Raw genomic sequence first — 9040 nt, forward strand, 5'->3', positions numbered from 1 at the left:
AAGAATAAATTTGAGTTGTTTTAAGCCATGAAGTTATAGCAGCGATAGGGAATTAATTCACTATCTCACAAACATCTCGAACTTACCAAATACTGAAATTCCAAATGTCATTCATTTGGGGGTGATAATGATGTGTCAATGTATAATCATTAGTTGTACCAAATATACTACTCTGGTGCCAGATATTGATAGTGGGGACAGGGGACACATGGGAACTCTACTTTCCATACATTTTTGCTATGAACCTAAAACTGCTCTAAAGCATAAAGTCTATTTTTTTTTAAAAAAGGTATTAAGAGTATATTACTCAGCTTGATGCAAGAATGAAGATTTAAAAATCCAACCCAAAACTCAGTGACTTCCAACAAGAAATATTTACTTCTTCTTCATTCTTCAGGTGTGGCTATGTTGGGCTTATTTGGGATTGGCTGACTTGTACCCAGACTGAAGTTTGAGTTTAAGTCTGATCCATGTGCCTCTCATCCTATGAAAAATGACAAAAAGCGAGAGTGAAGAAGAAACATGAAATGCATCTAAAGACCTCAGCTCAGAGGCTTTACATTGTCACTTCCACCCGCTTTCCACTAGCCTAAGGAAATCACATGACCAAGGCCAACATCAGTGAGTGGAAAAATATATTCTATTGACTCTAATGGAAAACTCTGGAAGGTAACCTGTCCAAGGACATAGGTGTAAAACTCTGTAACATGAAGGGATGGAATAAGTATAAACAATAATCTGGTATTCTAGTCCACTCTCGTGACCACATCTGTTCAATTTCATTCCTTACTCAAAATACATTCAGCATCCTCATACGTCTCCAGTAGTATTCAGTTGAGCACCAGCTCAAAATCCAGATTTTTGAGATCCACCTCATATCTGTATGCACCTCCTCCTTATCGAGATAGCAACAGATTAAAATGACGAGTTATCTACCCCCTGAACTCCCAGTATACAATAATGGAACAGGAAGATAACCACAATAAAACCTCCTACTCAAAAAGGGGAAGAGCACACAAAGAAGTCACATTTGTCTGACATTACAGTCTGAAACCCCTGCCAGGCAAGTCACGCCAGGTTCCCCTACTCTGAGGGCAGAGAAGCCTCAACCCTGCTCCCAGAGAGGAGCTCCCCAGTGCATGGTCTGTGCTTCAACCTCTGGGAGGTCCTTCCTTGTCTCTCTCACCATTTGTCCACATCTGAAGAGAGCATTGGAGAATATTCCTTCGCTAGCATCTGAACAGTGTTCCCAGCTTCCTTTCTGGCATAGAAAGCTGGTGGCCCGAAGGACTTTCTACATCTTGTACGGACACGTTATCATTCTCCTTTAAAAGAAAAAAAGAAAAGAGAAACTTGCAGCATCTGTGCCAACACAGATCTTTCAAAACTGAAGGCCATTTTTCCTTTTGACAAATACAAATTGTATATATTAGACACTGTAAGTTTTTATTTTTTAATTCCATTAAAATACAAGGGCCAAACCCACAAAATCACAAGATTTTTGAGACATGCTTTCCTCTCTGCATTTGATTACAGTTACCATGGAGTGTCAAATCTAGTACCATATTCTCAGTTTGCTTTTTAAGAGGCAAATGGGCTCCACTGAAAGGATTTACCAGCAAATTCATATTCCTTTCAGAGGTCATAAAGAGTACGGAAACCACATTCCAACTCAATTTTTGCCCTGTGTCTTAGAGGCGAAAGCTTTGATTTGGTTCTAAATAACTTCATGTTAAACCTGAAAGTGCCTTTCACCTCTCTGTGTCGTTGCTCAACTGTGCTTCTAAACATCTTTTCTGGTTTGGTATGCAAAGACCCTGAGTAGAGAGAAGATTGATTCTGTGTAAGAAGAGAGTGGATATGTTTGCCTTGAGTAATGGACATGCAAATCATAGAGGAATATTCATTAAATAACTCTTACAATGGTTTTTCTTTTGTCCTCCTGAATGTTGCATACAACTCCTAAACTCAATTTCTGTAAAATAGTGCCTTCCAAACATTTCTTCTTTGGCCAGCTTCTTAATGTATTTTCCCTTAATTCTCATTGCATCACAGATGACATTTCCATGGTTTTTCAATTGTTGGAGTGAGCAGAACTGAAGCCATGTTGGGACCTAAAACCCCATGGGCCGTAGACAAATTTCAAAAGGACACAGTTTTCTTCCTGGCATACATTTCTCTGAGTTGGCTCTTTTCCCACGGTTATTTGGTATTTTGAACCTCATTTATGGAGCAAGATGACGTTATTTAAATGAACGCGAAGTTGTTTTCCAGCAGCCTGAAGTTGCAAACTTGCACGTACTACCCAGACCCTGAGATGAGGACGGGAGCAGAAACCAGACAGAGTCTTGGTGAGACTTTGCACCTGAGACCTTGCATGAAGCCCTCCCTGCTCACGTGCCCTCCCTCCTGCTTTTCATTTTCCCACCTTCTTTTCCCTCCGCCCCCTCTTTAAAAACCCCTCGGCAAAGCTGAGTCCTTGAGACAGCTTTAGCCTGGCCATTCCTCTTCAGGTTTACTAGAGAGATGGGTCAGCCTGACATCTCTCCTCAGGTCACTGGTGTTACTGAATAAAAGCTGACATCCATTTTCACCAATATATGACTTTTATTTGTTTGTTATTTTTGTCTGGGGCAGGCAGTCGGACCTGTGGCTTTGGTATCAATTTTGGGGAGCTTCAGTTAGGAACAGAGTGTGCCCTGTAACAATTTTGGAGAGCGAGCCAGGAGCTGAATGGCCCTTGTAACACAATGAAATAAAAGAAGGGATGATTCCATGTTATAGGAAAAAAAAAATTACAAAAAAAAATTATGATTGAATGTATCTCCAAGCACTTATATGCTATCTCACCCTGTCTGGTATAGCTGCTGCTGTTTCTCCACTTGACAGGTAAAGAGAAGTGCATTCATGGTTGCAAAGCATGAAGACTAATAATTTAAAATAAGAGGCTTATTTCTCCTTGTTGAAAATAAGAAGAGACTTTTTCTTTCTCCCTTTTCTTAGAGTTTTCTTAGAAAATTCATAATTTTAAGTACTTTCTCCTCTTTGGAATGTATATTAATCCTTTTGAAAACTAGATAGGTCTTTTGTCAGCATTGTGACCCAGGAATGTCTTTCTGAAGAACCTGGGAGCCATCTCCTTGAAATGCAAACATCGGGGAGACAGCAGCGCTACCTCCGGTTGCTGTTGGTGCTGTGGGACGGTAGGAGCCTTGGGCAGGCACCTTGCTCCAAGTTGCAAAACTACCTCATCATAAAGATATCAGAAGTTTATCTGATAAACTCATTTAACTAACACAGATGGTCACCCCAATTATCAGGTTAGTCTAAGATGAATTATATGTGATAAACAGTGCTGTCAGACCCTTGTATGTGAAGACTAGTTATTTGAAGAACATGCATGTAATGGGTTGTATCTGTGTCCATACAAAAGGCAGAGATTTTATTCTGTCTTTGCAATCTCTTAGCAGATTGCCTGTGATGGGCATCACATCCTGGTTTAATAGTTATTCAATAATGAAGGCTTCCAGTCAAGATGGTGGAATAGATGGCCCCCAGCATCACTCTCTCCCACAAATCAACCAATTTACAACCATAAAAAAGCAACAACAGCCAAGCTGGGGCCACTAGAGCTCAGGGGAAGAGGAGGAGAGAACTACAGAGTTCATGAAGGTGGGAAAAGCCACCACTGAGAGAAAGAAAGGATGGCTCCTACCGTCTTGAATTCCGGCTGCTTCGAGTTTGGCCCTGGTGAGCACATAGAGCAGGAGCTGGCAAAGGCCACAGGTGTGCCCTTTGTATGAAGCTGTTTGGAGGCAGCAGGGGAGGGGAGGGCCCTGGTGGCCCCCAGGCCAGCAAGACCATTAACAGAGTTCCCATGGGCCCACATAGGAGTGAGAGGCCACACAACTGAAAAAAAGGAACCCTTGAGAGGCTAGTCAGTCACTGCAAGGGACCGGCACATGACCCACCCCAAGGGAAGTGTTTGGAGCACAGGCAGTGGGGGAGACGGGCCCACCGGCGGCACAGCAAGGACAGCTGATCTGCCCCCCAGTCAGCACAGGCCCACTCAGTGTAGACTGGTCAGGAATATAGAACTGCAGGGGGTGCAGTTTGCTGAAAAGACTCAGGTCCAGACCAGAGTTTCTATACAACCCAGGTGCACCAGATCTCACCAGACTTGGAAGTACCTATAAGGTCAACCATTAAAACCTGAGCTGCACAAAAATCCTTCCTCAAAGAATCAGCAGCAAAGCATCAAATTAGCTCAACCATGGAGCTCAAGTACTGATCCCCACAGGAAGTTCCCCCATTTTAGAAGTTAGCAAAGGACAACAAATTAGTTCCAGTGCAGAGTTTAAGTGTTAGGAACAGTGAATAATCCAACACAGAAATAAAAGAAAAAAATAAATACCCACAGGCCAGAGACAAAGTTTGATATTAACTAGTAAAAGTCTCACATCTCCAAAGAACATGTATGAAACTTAAAAGGACCAGAAGCCCCCTGGGCTCCTAACCCAGGGAGGGAAAAGGGCCAGGGGCCTCAGCCATGTCCTCCGACATCTGCAACCAGCCCAGTAATGACCACTGAGACACCATTGCTGGGCTGGTTGCAGATGTCAAGGGACATGGCTGAGGACCCAGCCCTCTCCCCTCTCTGGGTTAGGAACCCAGACCACTGAGACACCGCTGGAAGCCCCATAGTCTCCTGAGCTAGGGTAGTGTGGGGCCGAGGTCTTCAGCCACACCCCCCTGACATCTGCACCTAGTCCCACAATGACCAAGCCACTGCTGGAAGCCCCCTGGTCTCCCCTGCAGGAATGAGGGGGCGCCACAGGCCTCAAACCTGCCCCTCCTCCTTCCTCTTTCTCCCACCCTATTTCCTTCTCCCTTCCCCTCCCCCCTCCCCTTCGACTGCTTCACAACATCTTAAAATGTAAAAAAAGAAAAAAAAATTGAAAAATAAACAAAATTTAAAAAAGAAGAAAATACTTATTCAATAATAAAAGTATGTTCCTTTTCTACTGCCTTTGTGGAGAAAATTTCTGGGTTGGGAAATTTTACTTTTTGTTACAGTTTCCCAAAAAGGGAAACTTCTAGGAATGAAGATGTCATATTTTTCTTTTCAACTGAAAGGTTACCTTTGGGTATAAAAGATAAAAGACCTGGAAAGAGTTTTAAAAAACTGTGAAAAAGTGATTGAATAGGTGGAGGGATTTTGCTTCAAACAACAATAGAAATAAACCACATATTGAGGTGAAAGTCCAAAAATAAAGAGGAACACATTTCAAATTGCTATTTTTCTGGTTGAACATAAATAAGAGTCATGTTACAGTAAAGACAATTAAAGAAATACAATTTAAGTAAGACTTCCTGAAACAAAGTTGCATTAGGGACTATTCTTACCATGCCCTCTCTTACCAATATATTTTTTTATTAACTATGTTAATCTTATCAACACATACATTTTGATTCTAAAGATTTAGAAAAGATCTAAACTATCTTTAAAGGAAAGTCTATTTTTTTTTTCAAAAATAAAGACCCATTAAGATTTGTGCTAATTGAATTAGCCCCATATTTTAATCTTGCTACTAACCTAATCACCAAGGAAGAGAGAATTTGATTAGATTTACTGTCTTGGGTGATGCTGGTCCTGCCCCTGGGACCAGATCCCCCCAACATGTCAACACCACCGCAATTGACTGTTGGGGTGGCACCCAGGATGTCCACCTTAGAAAAAGTCATCTCAGTAAAGAAAAGATACTGGGGATAGTTTGGCATCTTGCCCAAAAGAGAGATGGCTTTTTTCTCACCATCAATTGTAGTTTAATTTTTTTTCTGAATGAGGAAGAAATTTAGAGACACCAAGAGACAAAAATGAGTCCAAGGATTTCACAAATCCTTATTTTCCACACTAAACACAATGCCAAAATAAAGTTCAGTATTAATTGGAAATGAAATGTCTTTTAACTCTCCCTAAAGATGAAAAACTTCAAGTGTTCAAGTAACCCTAAGGCAAGAGGAAACATACTGCTTCTCGTATCAGGAATTTTCAGGAGTAGCATGGGTGAGAGGCTTCTGAAGAAACTTTGACCAATCTTCCTAAAGAAAATAACCTCCTGAGGAGGGAAAAAATGTCATTTGACAGAGTGGGAGAAAAATAAACCTTATGAATTAATAAAAAATTTTGTAGTTAGCGCTGCGTGGATATCCTGTGTAACAAGGGTGCCAAATTTATATTCTCTTTCACAAATCTAAATTAAAATGTGAAAAACACATAGTTTGAACAATTTGGTTTTTGGTTTTTTGGCTAGCCTCTCATTACAGTTATGCTCAATCTTTGTCACACCTACTAATGCTCCTAAATTTTAGGTGCAGGATAAATATGACTGTGTTTATGTTGGAGCGAGCAGGACTGAAGCCATCTTGGGACCTAAAACTGCCTGGGCTGCGAGGTGGGAGGGGATTTTAAAAGGACAGTTATTTTTTTTCTTCCCTCCACTCTTTCTTCCCACTTTCTTATCTTGCTTGCTAAATAGGAAAACAAGGCTGAGAAGCTAATCAGTGCTTTGCAAAACTAACAGTTCTTTCTTTGAGACTCATAGAGTTTTGAAAAGTGATCAAGACCAAATGACTGGAAGCTGACCTTTGGCACCAGCCAAGTCAACCAGAGCTCTGCAAAGCCAAACTATGCAAAAGACTTTGTAGAAAAGTTGATTCTACTGTGGAGCAAATCAAAATCTTACAGGACCCTGAGATAACGGTGAAGATGAGAACAGAAACCAGAACAGGACTTCGTGAGACCTTGCACCTGATTTATAGACAAAGACCCCTCAGTAGCTCATGTCTCTGTCTCTCCTGCTTTTCACCTCCCACATTCCATTCCCTCAGCTCCCCTTCCCCTTTAAAAGCCCCTCAGTAAATCTAAGTCTTTGAGATGGGATGGCCTACCATCTTCAGCTAAATGCATTTGCTCTTCTAACACCAACCATTTGACTTCTGAGTCTTCTTCTTTCCTTTTTGAGGGGTTGAGTAGCCAGACCTGAGTTTGGTAACACTTAGACACTAAAGTCTCCATGGAAAATTCACTAATCTGGGAATTCTAAACATGACTGTTCCATAAATCAGCTTCAGAGATCATGTAAACACCTAGAAACTTTATACATTATCATTGATAATATCTGATTGAATCGTGTCCCCAAAGTTCATATATTAGAGGCCTAATTCCAACTGTAATTAAGGTGGGAAATCCTATTATGGTAATCGAAAGATGAGGCGTTGGAAGAAGTGATTAGATTGTAGGACCATGCCATAGTGAATAGGTTGATAATGGTGGTCAGGGATGTGGTTCTGAGGGCATTAAAAAAAGAGAACATGACAGGTTAGTCTCTCTCTGCTCCACTACCTTCTACTGGGTCACTGTCGCCACCACCAAAACCCTCACCAGAGGTGTTCCCTGCACTGTGGATTTCCCAGCCTTCAAAACTATAAGCAATAAATTTTGTTTTCTGTATAAATCACCCAGTTCCAGGTATTTTGTTATAAGCAACAGAAATGGACTAATACAACTATTCAGATGGAAGTGAGACTATGAGTCTTCATGATTAGATTGTGAGGATTGCATCCTGGTGAATGAATTGATCCAATCATGGAGGAATGGGTGTGGCTCTGATGGCTTTTGGTCTCCATTGTAACAGTGTTAAGAGGGTGGAAGATTCAACTATGGTATTTGAGAGGTGGGACCTTTAAGAGGTGATTAGATCGTGAGGATTGCATCCTGGTGAATGAATTGATCCAATCATGGAGGAACGTGTGTGGCTCTGATGGCTTTATAAGGAGGGCAAATGAAAAGGTTAGCTTACTCTGCTGAGGCCATTCTCACCACTTGACACCCTGCAGCACAGTACAGAGTCAGCACCAAGGAGAAGGCCCTCACCAAATGTTTCCCCTGGACCATGGACTTCCCAGCCTCCCAAACTGTAAGAAATAAATTTTTATTTCTTTATAAATTGCCCAGTTTCAGGTATTCTGTTACAAACAATAGAAACAGACTAATACACAGGGGTATGTGTGAGCCAAACAAACCTGATTTAATCATTTTATTTACATTGATTTAATTTGCTGTCCCTTAAAAAGGGAATTCTGGTAAAATTTCCTTTTGTGATTTTGTAGACAGAGTATTCCTCCTTCAAGGTAATTTCATCCTTGGAAGGTAAAGGCAAGTTGTGATAACATAGAAATATTATCAAGAATTTATAATTCTTTTAAGAAAAACAAGTATTGTTGAAGTATTAGGAGAAAAATTCTCCATGAAAGTGCTGATGACTCCATGTTCAGGGTGTACTCTGGAGAGAGGAATAGTTGTGTAAAGAAAACATCTGTGGTCTGAACTACTGCATCCATTAATAACTCTGTGCACTCTAGAAAATTATGTGTAAGTATAAATGCACCTATAAGGACTGTGGCTATATTAGGATGGAGCACCGATTCCACTCAAACTATATTGGTGTATTAGATTTGTCATGGACATAGCCAAATTAATATTAGGCTCAGAACACCAAGGGCATTGGGCAGAGCCACAGGCCATGGAAGTCTCACTAAGTGGATGTCATATCTTAATTGCTTGTGAATGTTCCAACTGAAAGTTTTCAAATACTTTTGAGCCTGGAGGAACTATCCACGGTAATTTAACTTTACTTTCTGGGATGTAATACAGAGAAACAAAGATGCACACCCAAATGTCATATTTAAGCACTGATCATTTCCAGTAAGCATAATTATGCTATTTTGCTTAAATCTCACTGTAATTTTTTTTTTTAATTTACCAGAAACATTCATTGGATTTTCCTTTGAGCATACCCACGAAAGGACATTTCTCACAGAGCGATGCTTTTGTCAATACTGTCCCGTTTACTTTCATTAACAATTACCATTATTTTTTTAACACCTATATGGTTGGAAAAGGACAGAAAATAACTTTTTGAGGAAAAAGGAGGAAAAAAGTTAAGGCCAAAGATGAGCTTGTATTTTTCTATTTTAA

At 40.7% G+C, this 9040-nt stretch overlaps 1 protein-coding gene across 1 annotated transcript in view; it reads left to right on the top strand.

Annotated features, from left to right (window-relative positions):
• The window catches only part of LOC103600735 (ovostatin-like), a 103899-nt gene that overhangs the window by 89892 nt on the left and 4967 nt on the right, over window positions 1-9040 (top strand). The window lies entirely within an intron of this gene.

Source organism: Galeopterus variegatus, unplaced genomic scaffold (assembly GCF_000696425.1).
Source record: "Galeopterus variegatus unplaced genomic scaffold, G_variegatus-3.0.2 Scaffold3432, whole genome shotgun sequence".
Lineage (NCBI taxonomy): Eukaryota > Metazoa > Chordata > Mammalia > Dermoptera > Cynocephalidae > Galeopterus > Galeopterus variegatus.